Raw genomic sequence first — 20,687 nt, 5'->3', positions numbered from 1 at the left:
CAGGGGAAAAACATATTAATGACATCACAGAGATGCAATCAGCAAAATACAGGTGGTAGAACACAATTATTACATCAACAAATCAAAAAATAGGATGTAAACCTGTGAATTAACAGAGAAAAGAGACTGAGCCTGATTTAAACAAGCTAATTGTTTTAAATTTTTTATTATAAGACAGGAACGTTTGAACACAGATGAGATATTTTATGGTATCCTGAAATTATTTTTAACTTTGTTATGTGATGATACTGTGGTTACATTTTTAAAACAAAATATATAATACATGAAATTGTATAAAGTCAGGTATTTGCTTCAAAACTATCAGGTGTGAGGAAGAATTGAGTGAGGATACAGAAGAAACAATACTGTCTAAAGACTTGAGTCTGGGTCATGGCTATATCAACTGAAAAAAAAAAAAAAGACATAGAAGCAGTGAGTTTCACTTTTATTTGGGGACCTTACTGAGGACAGCAACTTAGAAGACAGCTTTTCAGCCCTGAGGAAGTGGGGGAGGAGCTAGCTTATGTATAAATTTTTTGCAGGAAAATGCATGTAGTCAAGCATCTATGTTGGTAAAAGATTACTGATAATCACACACAAAAAAACACAGATCTTTCAAGTTAATGACTTTAGTGTTTTTCTATGAATGTTAAGATGCAAGAATCTGGGGTAGTTAAAAGTCTTCTATAGACATGCATCTTAACCATCTAGCTGCACAAAACACAGAAAGCTTCCCCCCATTTTTCTCCACCCAGAATTCTCTTCCTGTGTGCTCTTGGTGGGAGACTGCAGGGAGTTTCTATTTAACTCTTTGCTATCAAGGTGACACTCTGTGTTCAAGGTGTTCTCTTTGTTTACAGGTACGTGGAAGTTCATTATAAAGTTATTTATGCTTTTTTATATGCTTAAAATAACCAAAAAACTCAAGCCTATACATTTACTGGGCTTCCCTGGTGGCTCTGTGGTAAAGAATTCACCTGCCAATGCAGGAAACATGGGTTCGATCCCTGGGTCAGGAAGATCCCCTGGAGAAGAAAATGGCAACCCACTCCAGTATTCTTGCCTGGGAAATCCCAAAGACAGAGAAGCCTGGTGAGCTACAGTCCATGGAGTCACAATGGTCTGACACAACTTATCGACTAAACAGCAACATACATTTACCAGTGTGTACAGTTTGGGTACCCCTAAAATATTTCAGCCATGAAATAAAGACGCTTACTCCTTGGAAGGAAAGTTATGACCAACCTAGATAGCATATTAAAAAGCAGAGACATTACTTTGCCAACAAAGGTCAGTCTAGTCAAGGCTATGGTTTTTCCAATGGTCATGTATGGATGTGAGAGTTGGACTGTGAAGAAAGCTGAGCACCAAAAAATTGATGCTTTTAAACTGTGGTGCTAGAGAAGACTCTTGAGAGTCCCTTGGACTGCAAGAAGATCCAACCAGTCCATCCTAAAGGAGATCAGTCCTCGGTGTTCATTGGAAGGACTGATGCTGAAGCTGAAACTCCAATACTTTGGCCACCTGATGCGAAGTGTTGACTCATTGGAAAAGACTCTGATGCTGAGAGGGATTAGGGGCAGGAGGAGAAGGGGATGACCGAGGATGAGATGGCTGGATGGCATCATCGACTTGATGGGCATGGGTTTGAGTAAACTCCGGGAGTTGGTGATGGACAGGGAGGCCTGGCATGCTGCGATTCATGGGGTCGCAAAGAGTTGGACACGTAGAGCGACTGAACTGAACTGAACTGAACTGAACTGACTGAAAATATTTCAGAGATCAGGGAGAAGGAGAATTGTGATGGTTTCCCATTAATTATTATTAATGGAGCAATATATCTTATGTTCACAAAACAGTTCTTGGAAATTCAAAGAATACAGATACTACAAAACAAAGCAAATTCTAGTCAATCATTTTAAATTAAAATATATTACAAATGAAGTGATATGACTTCATAAATGTGTTTCCAAGTTATCAGGGATGGGAGGCAGATACAGAAGTAATCAGATTAGCTATGAGGTGAAAATTGTTGAAGCTAAGGGATATCTATATCACTGCTCACAATTCCAGTCTCTCTACTTTTGTAAATGGCTGAGACCTTTCATTATTTTAAAGTTTTTAAATAAAACTTAAAAAGTGGCTGAATTAAAAAGTGCTAAATTTCCAGCTCGGTGAAATTTGGCACAGCTTCAGGACAAGTTTAATGAACTGAATTCTTTTCCTCAATGTAAAAACAAAGTTACACAACTAACTTTCTGCCTGGTGACTTCAAGCAAACACCGTAACATCCTTTGCCCTCCCAAAAAACACAGATACCCATGAGGGTTTGGTATTATATCGTACTTCCAAGCTAATAAGAGACTGTCACTATTTTATGAATATTGGCAGGGGGCAGGAGACTCCTAGGTCATAGAAAAAGTTGATTACTCAAAGCACAGCAATTGGCACGAGTATCAAGTCCTAGCCTCAGGTCCCATGGGAGTGAGTGACATGGAGGAACCCAGAAGGATGTAATACATACAGTAGGTTTGTGCTACAGTGCAGTGCAAACCCATTGTATACAGTACATCCTCTGAGCTCTTCCACATCGCTCCCTCCCGTCAGACCACTCCAGTACTCTTGCCTGGAAAATCCCATGGACAGAGGAGCCTGGCAGGCTACGGTCCATAGGGTTGTAAAGAGGTGGATACGACTAAAGAGACTGCACACATGCATGCATAGTGATAGCAAAGTCTGCACTTTGAGCTCACATGCACGCATGATCCAGACTCAACAATCATAAATTCTCAGACAATACTGTTTCATCTATAGTCTCACTCAATTCTTCTCCTCACCTAGTAATTTTGAGGCAAATGCCTGACCTTATATAATTCTAACAATCTCCGCTCTCTGTAAATACCACCTTAAGGAATGGTATGTGCAAACAGCAGCAGGACCTTGTGTTCTTGGCATACTTAGCACAAATGTGCAGGGGCCATGGAAGAGTGCCTTCCCCATCAATCCACCTGTTGTTCCTCCATGTCTTGACTTCTGGCAAAAATCACAGAAGTATGCCACACTGTTGACCACTCTCATTAATCTAACCAACAGCAGCTGGAATTAAATCAGTTCAAATGTTCTCATACAGCATTTGATCAAGGCTTCTATCAGTAGGACTCCAAAGACAAGATAAAATTAACCTGCAGTATTGACTTAAATATGCCTTCCAGAACCCAGGCAACTGTCCTCGGGGAGACCAGGGATTTTATTTCAGTCAGGATGTAGTCTAGTGTAAGGCTGTCTAGTATTGACTATAAGCCATGAGAGTTTACACTAACCTACAGATCTTTGGGGTCATTGCCAACAATTACAGAAGGCAATAGGTAAGCAAAAAAAAAAAAAACAAAAATCAAATCCCAATGGAGAAATATCCTATGACCCATTTCCAGCCACATGCAAACATACAACCCAAATGGCCACAGGAAATTCCAATCAAGGTTTTCATTGAACTTGATGTGGTGGTTTAGTTGCTAAGTTGTGTCTGACTCTTACAACCCTATGGACTGTAGCCCGCCAGGCTCCTCATCCATGGGGTTCTCCAGGCAAGAATGCTGGAGTGGGTTATCATTTCCTTCTCCAAAAGCTTGATTTGGATCAGCTTTAATGTCGGTTACATCACACGGGCAGTGTTATAAAAGGTTGTAGACTCCTTTTCCATATACGGCATAACCAAAGACCTCTCAAGGATCAGAAAAGCACGTGAATTTATAACAGTCTGACTGAAACAAGTTTGTATCTGCTTAAAGGGGGGTCCATGTGGAGAGCTGCTACTGATGACAGCAAGAGCATCTGTCATCAGGCAGAAGAATTCAAGACCAGCCACGTCCACAGAAAGTCAGCTGCAGTTGTTATTTGACTCCAGTGGTAGTGGTGGATCTACGGGACAAAGAGATTATTAATTGTTCCCACCCTCACACATTTTGAGGCTGAAGTGTTCCCACCAGAGATGACAGGGCTGTTTAATCTATGCGTACTCCAAGTGGCAGGCCAGATAGTAGACCAGTTAGCTAAATCGTTGGCAAAATCCCAAGGATCAGTAAAAAAAAAAAAAAAGAAAAATTTTTCATCAAAAGGAGTATTGGCCAGAGTTATGAGAATGGCCTTGAGTTCTGCCCACTGAGTGTACAACCACACCAGTTTTCAAGATGGCATGTACTGAGCAGCAATTGAACATCGGAAGCAGCCCAGGGGGCACTAACAGGATGCAACTTAGCCAAACCATCAGTGAACCAGGCATTAAGATGAACCTCTTGAGCTCGGGTTAATCTGTTCCTTCTAGCTAATCTCGTGCTGATGTCACCCCAGGATGTAAGTTACAGGAAAGGGCCTGGGTGCAATTCTGACAGCCTTGAGGTATTTTTTATCTATTCTCAGTGGCTAGTTGAGAAGTACATGAGGCCCTTCTTAAACTAGTGAGGCAGGTACTTGCCAGCCCCCTTGTGATGTCTACATCAGAAGCTTTTTCTGTCACTTTCACTTTAAATAAAATCTACACAAAGTATTGAGTGACTGAGACTGTCTTTGGGGAGTTAAATCTCCTTCAGAGACCATGAATTCAGCGGCACCGTTCACCAAAAGCTATCAGCAATAGCTGCCACTTTTTCAAATAAACTAAGATGCTGCTGGGGCCAGGCCACCGTGTCCTTGCACATACAATCTCCATTTAACAAGTAAGTAGATCGGACTTTTTCCTTGGTGTCGTTAAGTCGCTAAGTCATATCCAACTCTTTTTTGCGACCCCCACGGACTGTAGCCCACCAGGCTCCTCTGTTCGTGGGATTTCCTAAGCAAGAATACTGGAGTGGGTAGCCATTTCCTCCTCCAAGGAATCTTCCTGACCTAGGAATCAAACCTGCATCTCCTGCATTGCAGACAGATTCTGTACTGATGAGCTACCAGGGAACTCCGACTTTTTCCTTATTGGTTGTCAAGTCTGAGCTAGCTCACCCAGGAATGTGGATATCAGGTTGCAGAGGCCTAAGCCCTTCACGTAAGGACCAGGCATTTATCTTCAACCAGCACTTGGCAACACATCAATTGCTACTCCCCCTTTTAAAAGGGGCGTACCTAGTGCCTTCATCCGGCAGGTGGCGATATTGTACCAGGAAATTGCCTTTCCAAGCTGCCACCTCTTAAGTCCTTAAAGCTGTAATATCCATTTCCTCTCAGATTTTATATTCTTTTGCAGGACAGCTGGAAAGAGAACAGAGATTGCCTCTCTACCTGCCACAGTCCCTGAATGCAAGAATCCCTTCTGGACCTCATGCACATTTACAATACAAGTAGGTACAACATAAAGATCAAGTATATGTTCAGCCATGAAATTAAAAGGCGCCTGCTCCTTGGAAGAAAAGCTATGATGAACCTAGACAGCGTATTAGAAAGCAGAGGCATCACTTTGCCAACAAATATCCATATAGTCAAAGCTATGATTGTTCCAGTAGTCATGTGTGGATGTGAGAGTTGGACCATAAAGAAGGCTGAGCACTGAATAATTGATGCTTTTGAACTGTGGTGTTGGAGAAAACTCTTCAGAATCCCTTGGACTGCAAGGAGATCCAACCAGTCAATCCTAAAAGAAATCAGTTCTAAATATTCATTGGAAGCTGAAGTTTCAATACTTTGGCCACCTGATGTAAAGAGTTGACTCACTGGAACAGACCCTGATGCTAGAAGAGATTGAAGGCAGGAGGAGAAGGGGATGACAGAAGGTGAGATGGTTGGATGGCATCACTGACTCAAGGGACATGAGTTTGAGCAAACTCTGAGAGACAGTGAAGGACCGGGAAGCCTGGGGTGCTGCAGTTCACGGGGTCACAAAGAGTCAGACACAACTGAGCAACTGAACAACAACAACAACATGTTCAGCAATGAAAGACTTATTATAGATCATTATCCAGAAGAAAATATTAAGTAAGTCAGCAGAAGCAGACTCAGAACAGTGATATGACTGTGATATGATTTCTAACACCTCCATCCCCAGGACGGAGAGCATCTTTACCTGTGTGCACCTAAATTATAGGGCTGTAACAGGGAACTCCAGACTGTCAAACAGGGAGACACAGGCCTGAAAATAAATGAATAAGGAATTTTAGACCATATGGGAAGAGACCAAAGTTCCCTCCTGGAACATTTAAATTCTTCTTCTTGTCTGCAAAGAACTAATAACTTCTAACCTCAGAGTATCCAGTGATTTCATTTAAATAATTATATACTCTAAAAATTCATTTATTGGCTGTGCTGGGTCTTCGTTGCTGCATGAGGGTTTTCTGCAAAGGTTACTCTCTATTGACAGTGCATGGGCATCTCACTGCGGTGGCTTCTCTTTTGCTAGAGCATGGACTTCAGTAGCTGAGGTGCCTAGGCCCAGCTGTCCTGCAGCATGTGGGATCTTCCCAGACCAGAGATCAAACCCATATGCCCTGCATTGGCAGGCAGATTCTCGACCACTGGATCACCAGCAAAGTCCTAAACAAATACATTTGGTTACACAGAATGTCAAGCACAAGTTCCAGAATAAGACCAGCCTTTCATCAAACCCTAACATCACCATTTACAAGTTATGTGACCTGAATCATACGGTCACTCTGAACCCCAGTTTCCTCAGTTGCAAAATGATAACAATGCCTCCAGCTCAAAGAGCTGTTGTGGAGTCAATGGGACATTTAACCACATTTGGCTTTTATTATTAACTTGGTTGAGGGGAACAGTGCTTAATTGAAAAGCAGATGGCCAGGGAATCCTAGTTCCCTGGAAAAGCAGCTCAAGAATTCAGGCACTTAGGTGGTAAGAAAGAGAGCACAAAAATGAAGACTCTGATAGGTGTGGAAGGGCATGGCAGTGATATTTGTGGGGGGCCAAGATGAGCCCAAGAACTGCCTTTTCTTGTTATGAATATAGCATTTTTTAAAAAACAGGAACAGAAAACATTTATTTCAAACTTCCCCTGGTGTGAGAAAGACACACGTTCAGTGATGAACTTAGGCATTCTTGAGCCATTGTGCCCGACTCTTTGCAACCCCAGGGAATTCTCCAGGTAAGAATACTGGAGTGAGTGGCCATTCCCTTCTCAAGGGGCTCTTCCTGACCCAGGTATCAACCCGGGGTCTCCTGCTTCGCAGGCAGATTCTTTACCATCTGAGCAACCAGGGAAGCTCAGGAATTTAGGAGGGACCACCTTATATTTCATTCATTGCCATACAGATATCTCCCCCTCTGCTATGCTAGAGAACACGGAAGAATATGCAGGCCAACATACAGCACAGAGCTGAGGGCAGTAAGCAGTCTGAGTGTCTATGTGCCAGGCTCCCTGTTCGGGGTGATGAGCAAACTGAAGCAGCCCCACCTTCGTGGAGGATGTGCCTCCAGTAGCAGCTCCCTGGGGCCGATCTGTGGACCTGCTGGAGCAGGATCTCCTGCAGTGTGCAGGGTGCTCGGACTCTGAGCTGAGATCCCACTCCTCACCTCATTCTACGAGGTGGGGATGCAGGAGGCTGTATTTTTAATGCTTCCTCTGGTGATTCTAACACCAGTCTGGGAAGCGCCATTGGTATCACTCAAAGGGTGGTCAGACGCGCACACTCAGTCTCAAGGTTTGAAAGCTGCCATCCCAAACTACTTTCTCTTTCTTTGGCCTTCCTGCACAGCATTCAGGATCGTAGTTCCCAGTGAGGACTCGAACCCTTGCCCCTGTGGTGGAAACACAGTCTTAACCACTGGACCACTAGGGAAATCCATAGACTGCCTTTCTCTTGCACCACTTCCTTTCTATTAGACAACATGTGGGAAAATGCGCTATGAACTACAAAGCAAGATGCAGAGGTGGTGTCTAGATTTCAGGATGGCCCAGTTTACACACGTAACTAAAGACACGATGAAGTACGATGAGGCATTCCTCAGAGCTCAACAGGTCTCCAACCAAAGCCTTAGGATTCCCTTTAGAGTAGCAGAAGCTTCTGTCAGGTAAGGCTCTTACCTCACTAAAGGCCCTTCTGCCACTGGCCCCTGGAGCAGATCCACAGTGCCTGGGCAGTTACCACACCTGGATGGCTTCCTCTCTGAAGGCTCTTCAAGTCTACACACTCCTCTGGGCCACTGGCAGAATCTTCTGTATCATGACAGAAATATATATCAGGTGAACTTTGTACGAGTATAGTGATGTGGTTCGAACCCTTTTATCTCAGGACACGATAAAAGATCCCGGATGTGGGATTCAGGATGAGGAAGAAACTGGATGGGTGGGAGGGGACAGACAGATGGCAAGAGAAGACATTGAACTGCCACTTTAGACAGGAAGTATGGCAGGGGCCTTGGGAATACTCAAGTGCTAATGCTCCGCAAATAGCTATTGTCAAAGAGTGCGGAGATCTGAAGACAGTTAAGGTCAATGATGCAGACAGAGCAGACTTTAGCTGGAAGTCTTCATAGAGAGAAAATAGATGATGACGACTTCATCAGTGTATGGAGTTACATGTAAAGTGAGAAGAGAAAGGGTGAACTGAAAGAGTCTAAGAAAGAGGGACCAAATTAAGAAGAGGTGAATCACGAGAGTAGAAGCCTCTAAAGCCAAAAGGAGGTCAAAATTTCAAGGAAAGACCTGTTACCAGTATCAAATACCACAGAGCAGTCAGCAAGGGCAAGAACAGAAGAGGGGTCACTGGGTTTTGCAATCCACACATCCCTGGTGACAGGCCCAAGAGCAAAAGAGCAGGGTGATGTGGGAACTATTTCCTTCACAGTTTTGGCCAGAGTGTTTACTAATAAATCTCAATTCCTTTTATAGTTCTGATTTAATTATTTCCTGTCAAGGATTACCAGTTCTCCTATTACATGTATGTTATCATTGAACATTAAGAAATTTTGCTTTGTGAAGGGCTGCCTTGGTTAAGAATCAAAATTTAGCTGGATGTCTTTTCTCCCTACCCCTCAGCCTTCCCCACATACCCTCTAAGGGGACCCCAGTCCACTCAAGGGAAGTTTGCTCAATGAATGTGAATGGAAACAGTTTAGAAAGTGGGTAGGAAGAAAGCCTTCTCCCATATAGCAAAAATATAATGCGTGTGATGTGTGTGAGTGCTCAGTTACCCAGTTATGTCCAACTCTTTGCGACCCCATAACTATAGCCCGCCAGGCTGTTTTGTCCATGGGGATTTTCCAGGCAAGAATACCCAAATGGGTTGCCATTTCCTCCTCCAGGGGATATTCCTTACCCAGGCATTCAACCCACATCTCCATCTGCATTGGCAGGTGGATTCTTTACCCCTGAGCCGCCTGGGAAGCAATGTTTACTATACAGTATATATGTCTTTCTTCAAACTTGAATATAGTAGCACTAGTGTTAGTTGCTCCGTCGTGGGTGACTCTTTGCAACCCCATGGACTGCAGCCTACTGGGCTCCTCCGTCCATGGGATTTTCCAGGCAATAATACTGGAGTGGGTTGTCATTTCCTCCTTCTCCAGGGGATCTTCCCGACCCAGGGTCATGAACCCATTTTTCTCATGTCTCCTGCATTGGCAGGCGGGTTCTTTACCACTAGCCTCACCTGGGAAGCTGAAAATGCTATGTTACACAAGTTGGCCCCTATGGGGATAGTCACTACTTATTCATTCTATAAGCCGTATATCCATATACTCAAGATAGAAAACTAAAGATCTAATCAGTCAAATTTGCCTGAGCAGGCGCAACTTCAACCAACCTATAGAAAGTAGGTGCAGTGACCAAGGCCTTCTGAGTCAACTCAGTCATTTCTCTGACTTCTGACAGGTGAACAGCCTGCATTAGGAAGTGTTAGACATTAAAAAAAGGAAAAAATTAAACACGGAAACTGCACTCCATAACCATGGAAACTTTGAAGTCCCGGCAGCCACTCGGCTCGCTTTGCCAGGCGCTAAGGTGGGGGCGGGGTGGGGGCAAAAGGGAGAGAGGGGAGGTGACCGCGTACCGGGGTGTCGGACAAGGAAGCCTCCACAGTGATGGTTAAACCATTTTTAAAAGCTGCATTTCTAACCTGCCCCTTCAGCTCCCTCCCAGCGAGCTGGGCAGTCACACTCCACGCCCAAGAGTGAGCTGTCCCCGGCCTGGGGCCACATGGGAGGATCCCGTCCTGAGGCGGCTTCCTGCCGCTGACCCCCAGCTACCCCGCTCCCTCCGGGGCGAAGTCTCCCCGCCCGCAGGCCCCGCCCCGCGCGCAGGCCACGCCCCTCGGCAGGCGGCCCCGCGGCGACAGGGGGCGGAGCGGCGCGGGCCTCTGGACTCGAGTCGCTCCGGAGAGCGCCCCCAGCCTAGTGCCCCGCGCCAGTCGGAGTCCGCCTCGCACTCTGCGGTGAGTACGACGCGGCCCAACGCGAGTCCCCGGGCCCAAGCACCGGCCGCCCTGACCCCGCGGGGGAATGCGGGTCAGCGGAACCCCGATCCGCCTCCCCGAGCCGGGCTGCAGCGCGCCGGGCCGCCCAAGGGAGACCTGGGGGAGCGGGAAGGCAGCCGGGAGAATCGGGACTAGTTCCTGGGGACTGACCCTCCGCCCTGTTCCCAGCCTGTGCCGCGCCGAGCACGGGGGCGGGACTGGAAATGGCTCTCCTCGGCCTCCTTCGCCCGGGCTGTGCCGGCCGCCGGGACAGTCCGCGCCGAGCTTGTGAGGGCCTCACCCGGGAGTCGGCGAGGCTCTGGGGGCCGCCGGGAGAATCCACGTTGCGACTTGTCCCGACACACTGAACCGGGGAGTCCTACCCCAAGGAGGGTGTGCGGGCCTCGCCGGGGAGTCCTCGTCCAGCTGGGGGTGGCGAGGCAGGGACATTTCCCCCTGGGGTTCCGACAGATCAGGGAGTCCACACCAGGGGTAAGGGGGAGATGGAGTGAGGGGGAAGGGACCCTCGGTGGGAGGGGTGGGGACACAGCCCATCCCAAAGATTCACACACCCAGGGAGGAGTGAGTGAGTGAGTGAGTGAGTGAGTGAGTGAGTGAGTGAGTGTGTGTGTGTGTGTGTGTGTGTGTGTTGCGGGGACGGGGGCAGAGAGTCGGAAACAGCGTCTCAGCAGTGGGGACAGAGTCCATCCCAAAGATTCACAGACCCAGGGAGGAGTGAGTGAGTGAGTGTGTCTGTGTGTGTGTGTGTGTGTGTGTGTGTTGCGGGGATGGGGGCAGAGAGTCAGAAACAGCCTCTCAGTAGTTCTCAAACTCCCCTATACACTCTAAAAATTAGTATATTAAGGAGCTTTTATGTGGGTTATGTGTCTCAATATTTATCATATATAACTAAAACAGAATTTTTCAATATATTTAGTATCTCATTTGAAAATAGTGGTAAAGAATCCACCCACCAGTGCAGGAGACATAAGAGATGTGGGTTTGATCCCTGGGGTGGGAATATCCCCTGGATATGAAAATGGCAACCCACTCCAGTATTCCTGCCTGGAGAATCCCATGAACTTAGGAGCCTGATGGGCTGCAGTCCGTGGGGGCAGCAAAAAGTCTGGTATGACTGAGCACACAAGCATGCATTATATGTTGATATGTGTTTATGAAAATAACCATACCTTTCAAAATAGAATGTTACTGAGAAGAGTGTCATTGTACTATATTTTTGCAAATCTCTTTCATATCAGTTTTAATAAGTAGCAGCTAGGGTTCTTATGTCTTGCTTCTGCATTGTCTGTTGAGGTATTACATGTCATATCGCTTCTGGAAAACTCCGCTGTGTACTCCTGAAAGTGTGTGAGTAAAAGCAGCAAAGAGCAGCTTGGTATTATTATGAAAGTGGTTTTGACTTTCTGAATCCCTAGAGTCCCCTGCACGCTTTGAGAACCACTGGAGTAGGAAATACTTCAAGGGTTTAAGTCATTGATCCTGCTTCTTGTTTGTGATCCTTCCTCTGAATGGGAACACGCATCACCCCAAGGAAGGATGGTTAACCTCTGGTAGCTGCAGCCAAGCTGACCTCACTCTGGAGACCCAAGTACTGTGTCCCCATGTAGGAGATAATGAGCCCTGCACGCCTCCTGAAAACTGGCAAGGCCCTCAGATGCCTTGGGTTATCTCTGTGCCTGCAGAGGTGGCCTGTGTATGCCTTCAGATTGTAGCGGGGATGTGGCACACAGGACCCATGCATTCAGAGACATGCCCGGGAGAGCCAGTGCCAAGTGTGGAGGAGTTGGTTCAAGAGCTTCCAAGTGGGTCGGAAGTGATTTTGAAGAGAATAGAGAGGCATGTTGTTGCCTCCCTTTCCTCCATGGTCACTTCTGTGTGTGCTTGTGCAACCTCGCATTTATTGGAATATGGTTTCCCAGTCTTGGTGCTCTTTCCCTTTCCACTTTCGGGGGTGGGGGGTGTTTGTCCCTGTGGGTGGCCCTCCCTCAGCCTCTGCCAGAGCCCAGTGTCCTGCAGGCTGCTGTGTCATAGGTGGGGACCCCTCATTGGATTTCTTCCTCGGCTTCTTGCTCTGTCAGCGCAAGTTCCAGATAGAAATTAGGTACATATATAGCCTTATAAGAGCACCCTTGTGGCTCAGCGGTAAAGAATCTGCCTGCCAATATAGGAGATGGGGGTTCGATCCTTGGGTCAGGAAGATCCCCTGAAGAAGGAAATGGCAACCCACACCAGTATTCTTGCTTGGAAAATCCCAGGGACAGAGGAGCCTGGCAGGGTACAGTCCATGGGGTTGCAAAGAATCGGACGCGACTTAGCAACTGGATACACATACACACACCGTGGCCTTATAAATGTTTGAAAGACAGACATCCCAAACTATCAACAGTCAGTTCTGGGCAATGGAGTCAGAAAAAAAGGCAGGAAACTCTTCCTTATTACTCTTTGTGATACCATATGACTGCCTGTTTAGCAACATTCATGTATTGCTTTTACAACCTGAAAACAAAAACTGAAATCCCAACAACATACACTTTTTCAAGGAAGATAGGATTATGTCTCTGATAAGAACGTTACCACTACTCCCTCTCTCCCAAGAAAACAAATTACTTTGTTACATCACATTTCTAAACTAGTATTTGTGATGCTAGTATATATATTAAGTCAAAATGATACTAAAAGAGCTTAAAACATGCTTGAACAGTATCGTTTGATGTAAGGTTAGACGCCACCAGATCAGATTGTTCTTCAATGGATCATCATGCCCCCCCTTAAACTGCTGTTGTAAAATGCCATTTCATGAAATGTCCTAAAGTACAGTTTTAAAATTGAAAAGTGTGATATCCAAGACTGTTTCTCTGTGATCCTACAGTTATGAGAAGAGAAAGCATGGTCATGGGTGTTCCGATGTGTCCCTGCACCAACCGGGGCAAAGGATATATGCCCACGTGCCGAGCGGCTTTCTTTTGGTGGTGGGGTAGTTTTTTATTTATGTTCACTTTGCTTATTAATAGTTGCTAGCAACCCCTAAACAAGTATTAAACTTGATATAACCAGAAATAACCCCTACAGTTACTTGTATGTGGAGGACAACATACCTTTGTTTTTCTTAGACCAACCATGCAACCTGGCCAGTAGCAGACCCTTGCTACTCCCTTCCTCCCAGTGGGAAGTGGAGAAAGAAGTATGTGGAAAGCGACTCGGGGGAAACAAAACAGCCCTCAGTCACACTGTGCGGTGTCTACTTCACCCTGTGAGGCCAGCTCCCATCTGCCCGCTCCTTCCAAATGACCCAGAGGTTAGATGGTTCTTATTGGGTTTGCACCATCACCCGAGACGCCATCAGCTGACCATCTCCCCAGACTCACTGCCCTTCATTTATTTTTTTTAGCCATTTTTAATGGAAAACCTCAGACGTACAAGGAAATGGAGAATATAAATCCCCAGCTTCAACAGTTATGAACATTAGCACTTGACCAATCTTACTTCACCTAGACCTTTCCTCGAACTTACTTCTTTTTTCCCCTCTTCTAAGAGTTGGCATCTTTATGTTCAACTGTATAAACTAAGGAAAAAAGTATTCTTTGTTGTGTCTTTTCAGTATCAAGCATGTACTGACTACTGTAGCAAAATTACTTAAAGTCTTGTGCCCTGATGTCAGCATGACTGAACCCCTGGAGTGGACTTCACACACTTGCTATGTGGTCACACTTCTCTGCCTCTGCATTTGCTTTCCTCTTGGCCTTTCTTCTTCCTATCTCCCAGTTCTGCTCCGTTAAGGTTTTCTCAACTCCCCTACTCATAGCTGTCTCTTTCCTCTGGCCTCTCTTATGACCCTTTGAAGTCTGCAAGCTGATTTCAGTGTCCTTAGTCAGATCATAATCTTTGTAATTTTCAAGTAAAGCAAGGTTTTCCTTATCTCCCTTTCTCCTGTGCTCCTTGACTTAGTTGCTTGGTCGTGTGTGACTGTTTGTGACCCCATGGTCTATAGCCCGCCAGGCTCCTTTGTCCATGGGAATTCTCCAGGCAAGAATACTGGAGTGGGTAGCCTATCCCTTCTCCAGGGGATCTTCCCAACCCAGAAATCGAACCAGGGTCTCCTGCATTGCAGGCAGATTCTTTACCAACTGAGCTACCAGGGAAGCAATACTTTGTTCAAAGAAGATGCTCAGGAAATAGATGCTAAATTAATTTAACTCAGCTTCACTGAAGAACATATCTGACTACAAGGCATGCCTGGCTTCCCTGTCCTTCTAGAGCTTGCTCAAACTCATGCCCATTGAGTCAGTGATACCATCCAACCATCTCATCCTCTGTCACCCCCTTCTCTGGGATTGGCTATGGGGAACATGCAAAGCCAGGAAACTCTCTAAACATGACATGGATTTGGGAGCCAGACCAGATTCTCGAAGTCAGTGTGTATATATATCCTGATGCATAAAACTACCAAAGTGATAGCGCACTCTCTGAACCAAGCACTTCCCAAGTTCCTCAGGCTCGGCTTTAGTCTTTGTTGTAGAAGTTGATCCACTCTCTGATGAATTGGCAAGGCAGCACTGTATGAGTGCTAGTGGGGTTCTCTCTCATTCTGTTTTTGTGACTTCAGAACTTTGGGGAAATCCATCTTTGAACTTTGCGAATTGCCTAGGCTCTTGCTCAAACTGACACGGATGGAGCATTTCATTATTCTTCAACCTCATCATCCTTTCATGATCATGACTGTAAACTTACAAAGCAAAGTGCACAGTGTGGCTTAGCTCATGAAGAAGGCTTGTCGGTCTAAGAAAGTCTACAGACTTACCAGGTTTGAACTTTTGGTTGTGAAGAGAAGTGAACAAATCATTGTGAACAGTTGGTTACATGCGAGAGCTACACAGACATACTCAGGACAGTTCTGTAATAGTGGTGGGGTCAAGACCAGCACTTGCTAAGTTATGGTGGGACTTCCCCAGCAGTCCAGTGGTTAGGACTCTGAGCTTCCACTGCAAGGAGCACAGATCCCATCCCTGGTCAGGGAATTAAGATCTCACAAGCCTTGTGGCACAGCCAAAACAATAAGAACTGTTATGTTTCATAAAACCTTATCTGCTCAGATAAGGAATCAGTTACATTTTAAGGCTGGTGATGCCTAATAATGGATTTGTGACATCAACCCATAGTTCAGAGTCACCTATTATACAAATTTATACTGAAATCATGGAGAAGGCAATGGCAACCCACTCCAGTGTTCTTGCCTGGAGAATCCCAGGGACAGCGGAGCCTGGTGGGCTGCCGTCTATGGGGTCGCACAGAGTTGGACATGACTAAAGCGACTTAGCAGCAGCAGCAGCATACTGAAATCAAGGGTATTTTAGGGGCAATTAGAGGTCAACTATCTAGTCCTCACTACACTATTGGCTTCCCTTGTAGCTCAGATGGTAAGGAATCTGCCTGCAATGCAAGAGACCATGGTTTGATACCTGAGTCAGGAAGATACCCTGGAGAGGGAAATGGCAACCCACTCCAGTATTCTTGCCTAGGAAATCCATGGACAGAGGAGCCTGGTGGGCTACAATCCATGGGGTCACAAAGATTCAGACACGACTACCTCAAATTATCTGACTTATCTAGTCCGCACATATGTACTTTAGAGTTAGAAGATTGTTTTAAAGTGAGATTTAACTTTTTAAATCTATTTGGTTTATGTAGGTTTTTGGATGAGGAGTAACTATAAGATTCTCTGCTTATTTGGAAATGTGTAGGGCAAGGGAGTTGGCCACTGGTGGCTCAGTGTTAAGAGCCTACCTGCCAATGCAGGAGACACAAGTTCAATCCCTGGGTTGGGAAGATCCTCTAGAGAAGGGAAGGGCAACCCACTCCAGTATTCTTGCCTGGAAAATCCCATGGACAGAGGCACCTGACGGGCTATAGACTATGGGGTTGCAAAGAGTCAGACACAGCTGAGCAACTGAAAACAAAACACAAACTGGCCACTTCCCGGCCATGGAGTGTTGACAAGTTATCAATACTTATTGTCTGTGATCCTCAGTCTTCTCATCTGTACAGTTGGGTGATGGTCCCTATGTCACAGTTGTTGAGGGACCATGTTAGACTCTGTGGATAAAGTGTCGGGCACTCCACAGGGCTCGGCTCATGTCAGCTGGCTGCAACGCTGCAGCGCTGTCGCACCCACAGCAGAGCGCCTGTCCGCACTTCTCTTAGCCCAGACCTCCTGGGCTCCAGGCCCACATATGCTGCTGCCTGCTGTTCCTCTTCCAAGCGAATTCACCATCTGAAACCAGCACCCAGGTGTTTATCATGGTCATTGGCTCTGCCAGTTCGCACAGAGCCATCCTAGATCTCTCTCTCTCTTCCCCCCCGACCCTCAGCCCGTTCTCCTTTCTTAGCTGTCCCCGGGATCTGTTGCCCTGCCCCCCACTTCTGACTTGATGACTGCAACAGCACCATACCCTGCCTCCCTGATGCCAATCTAGCATCCTTCCCCCGAGTCAGCTCCTGCCTTAACCAACATGCATGCTAAGTCGCTTCAGTCATGTCCTACTCTGTGCAACCTATGGACTATAGACCACCGGGCTCCTCTGTCCATGGGATTTTCCAGGCGAGAATACTGGAGTGGGTTGCCATACCCTCCTCCAGGGGATCTTCCTTACCCAGGGATCCAACCCACATCTCTTTATGTCTCCTGCATTGGGAGGTGTGTTCTTTATCATGAGCGCCACCTGGGAAGCCACCTCTACCAGAGTGATGTATAATATTCATTCAGGTCTTGAAGACTGCAGCTAAGAACCTTTTAACTTCCCTCCCTTCAAGTCTTTCTGTGCCCTTCTTCAAGGTCCCTCATGATAGGGGCCCCAGCCCTCCCCTCTCCTCTGAGCCCCACCATCACGAACCTTTCCTTCAGACACGTGAAATGCTCTGTGACATCCACAGGGTCTCACTTCCATACCTTCACATGTGCTGTCTTCTCTGCCCAGAATATTTTTGTTTTTGACTCCCTCCCTCAGTGCAGTTCTCAAAGGCTCATGCATGGTGTCACCTGTCCCCAGAGGCCTTCCTGACCACTTCCCATACTGGATCAGGTGCTCTCCTTAGATGCTTCTTCTGTCCGTTTGTTTTTGGCAGCATTGTGAGACATATGGGGTCTTAGTTCCCTGACCAGGGATTGAACCCGTGCCCGCTCTAGTGGAAGTGTGGAGCCCTAACCACTGGACCGCCAGGGAATCCCCCGTAGAATTCCCTTTATCGGCCTGCATCCACCACTGCTGCAGGATGGACTGCTTGATAGTGTCATAACCTCTCGACCAGTCTGTGTGTAACTGAAGATGGCAGGGAGGTGGGGAGAGCTCTTATGTCTTTATCCCACCGATGTCAAATCAGTGTCTCTCAGGGTCAAATGTAAAACTGAGTCTGCAATAGTCCCTTTTCTTGGACAAACCAGCGGCCCAGAAACCAGATGCATTGTCATCAAATGCTGCTCTAATACTTGTCCCATCTTTGATCCAGTGAAGTGGCCACTGCATGTGGATGCTTCGTGGCCCTGTGGGCCACTGAGATGGGATTAGAGCATTATTGCTCAAGAGCTGGGCTTAAGGGTGGATGCACTTGACTTTGAGTTCCCTTTCAGCACGCCTGCGATCTGGCAGCTGCCTCCCGCTCCTAACCACCTGACTGTGGGGAAAGAAAACAGTACCATCAGGTCCTCCCTGCAGCTGCCTTTCTTCTGGAAAACCAAGAAACGTGGGTTTATAGCTCGAACTTCTGAGACCTTAACCAGCGTGAGTCATCACTGTTGGATCCCAGCAGTGCTGAAGTGGGTGGGGGCAGATCACCTCAGAACCTTGGTGAATTCATGGAGGGAAATGCTGCCCGGAGTGACCTCTAGCAGCCTGACGCCCAGGCCTTTTGTGGTGACTCTCTTTCTAATTTCTAGAATTCGAGTTAGAGAAGTTCATTACCAAGGAACTACTAAATGAGGTAGGAGCTCGAGGGACTCACGTCGCATCCCTTGCCCTTGGGACTCAGATACATCAGGGCCTGGCTGGGGTCTCTGCAGGTGTCGTTTTGGAAACCCTACTGGTGATGGTGGGTTGCTGCAGGGCAGGAAACCACAGTTTAAGAAGGGCAGCCTTAAGGAGTATTGGCCTCAAGGAGAAGAGGATGAGGTCCAGAGCAGTGAGCTAGTTAGGATGCCTAGTTCTGATGGGTCCTGCCCTTGCTGCTGCTGCTGCTTCCTTTTTTAAAAGTTATTTATTTATTTATTTGGCTGAACCAGGTCTTAGTCGCAGCCTTTGGTCTGACTAGGGATCAAACTGGAGCCCCCGGCATTGGGAGCACTGAGTCAGCCATTGGCCCACCAAGGAAGACCCTCTCTGCTCTGCTTCTTCCTTTGTTCTCTGGACAAATGTTTCATGACCACACAGTGACTTGCCTTTCTCATTGCATCTCCAGAATGATAAATGGGAAGTTCACCAAGACTTTCTTGTGAAACTATCTATATTAGCTCGTAGTGATACCAGAAAAGAAAAATAATTATTTCTGTTCTTTGGGGTTTGTGCTACTATAGTTAATTTAAAATGAACTTAAAAGATGTGTCAGGCAAGCTTTCTGTCTTGGGAATTGCATGTGATGTTGTGCCATCTTGGGCACTGAGCCTCAAAGAGGTGAGGGATGCTTGATCAGACAGTGCCGTGGTCACAGGGCTCTGGTCCACCCAAATTCTGACCACTGTCTTTGGCTGTGGCTATTCCCATCTGATGAGTGAGTCATGATCACTTCTATGATACATCCTGAAAATTTCCAATGTTACTTAATGAAGTTTGGAGGAACAGAAAGTTTAGATTTCAGGAAGTAGCTACTTCTTAAATGACAATCAAATGTTTTCATATTATGAGTTGCTATCCACCAAACCTAAATTCAGGGGTTGGAAATGTACAGTTTAAACCATGTGTGAAGTTAGGAGAGCACTTTGTGGTTGGTCCTTAGTCCGAGTTCCTACAGTGACTGACTCTGCTGCAGCCCACCTCAGTCTTTTCCTTTTCTGCCCTTGCTCACCCGGTTCTGCCTTCCCTCAGACCCACCTCAGGGCCTTTGCACGTGACCTGACCCCTCCTCCAGATTCCCCTCACTTCCGTCTCAGTGTTTCCCAAGTGGCTCCATGTCAGTGAGGTCCTCTTTGGTCTCCTAATAACGCTTCACAGAACATGCCCTGCTGCCTTGTCTTGCTTTATCCACGGAACTGGTCACAGTCTGACATTCTGTTTCTGTGTTTATTTGTTTAGTCTCCCTCTACTGAAATGGAAGCACCATGACGGAGCTTTGTCAATTTTGTTCCTGAGTGCCTAAAACATATTACAGTTAATGTAAAGATACATTGAACAAATGAATGAATGAATTACAGAATTTTTTCACCCAGAAGGGACTTTTTAGATCATCAAATAACCCTATGTTACAGACTGGGAAACTGAGGCCCAGAAAGGTTCTGTGGCTTATTTCAAATGAAACTAAATCATTCAAAAACTGTTACAGCTCTTTTAAAAACTCTGGGAATATATGTGGAGCACTCTGGCCAGTGGTCCAGGATGAGACAAAAGAGTTAGTTAAAATTGTAATAAGTTAAGTTGTGATAAGTTAAAATTATAAACCAGAGTGACAAGTTATTGTGTGACTGCAAAGCTTTCTGAAGGCAGAGTCTCATTAATTTTTGTGATGTAACGGGCACCTTGCATTAATTAGTGCCCAAGAAAAATGTGCTGATGGATTTGCTAATATTGTTATAAAGCCATTCTTTCTCCAAGACCCTCGTTCTGCACTGAGACAGGAGGGAAGAGGACAGGGTGCAACCTTCGAAAGAATAACATACCCTAAGGATGTGACAGAAACTGGTTAGAAATCACTAGGTCCAAGATGGCAGAAGATTCAATTTCCCATAGACCTTGAGCCTCATTATACACTCACTGTAACACATTAATGCTCAGTCGTGTCTGACTGTTTGGGATCGCATGGACTGTAGCCCACCAGGCTCCTCTGTCCTTGGAATTCTCCAGGTAATAATACTGGAGTGGGTTGCAATTCCCTTCGCCAGGAGTCTTCCTGACCCAGGAAATGAATACGGGTCTCCTGCATTGCAGGCAGATTCTTTAACATCTGAGCCACCAGGGAAGCCCTGTAATACATTAGCATATGCTAAATGTCTCACAGGTGCCATGAAGTTATAGGGCCAACCATAAAAAGGAAGAATGCAGGAGTTGCCCCAATTCTTGGAAATCCCCACCCCCTCACCAAGAT

At 46.2% G+C, this 20,687-nt stretch overlaps 1 protein-coding gene across 1 annotated transcript in view; it reads left to right on the top strand.

The window, feature by feature from the left end:
• The first annotated feature begins 10,261 nt into the window (after positions 1–10,261).
• The window catches only part of ACO1 (aconitase 1), a 65,277-nt gene continuing 54,851 nt past the window's right edge, over positions 10,262–20,687 (top strand). Inside the window, exon 1 of the mRNA XM_065908433.1 lies at positions 10,262–10,364. The gene's annotated coding sequence lies outside the window, so the exon portion shown is untranslated. The remainder of the gene's footprint in view (positions 10,365–20,687) is intronic.

Source organism: Muntiacus reevesi, chromosome 17, assembly GCF_963930625.1.
Source record: "Muntiacus reevesi chromosome 17, mMunRee1.1, whole genome shotgun sequence".
NCBI lineage: Eukaryota > Metazoa > Chordata > Mammalia > Artiodactyla > Cervidae > Muntiacus > Muntiacus reevesi.
This window is presented reverse-complemented; position numbering and strand designations above follow the sequence as displayed.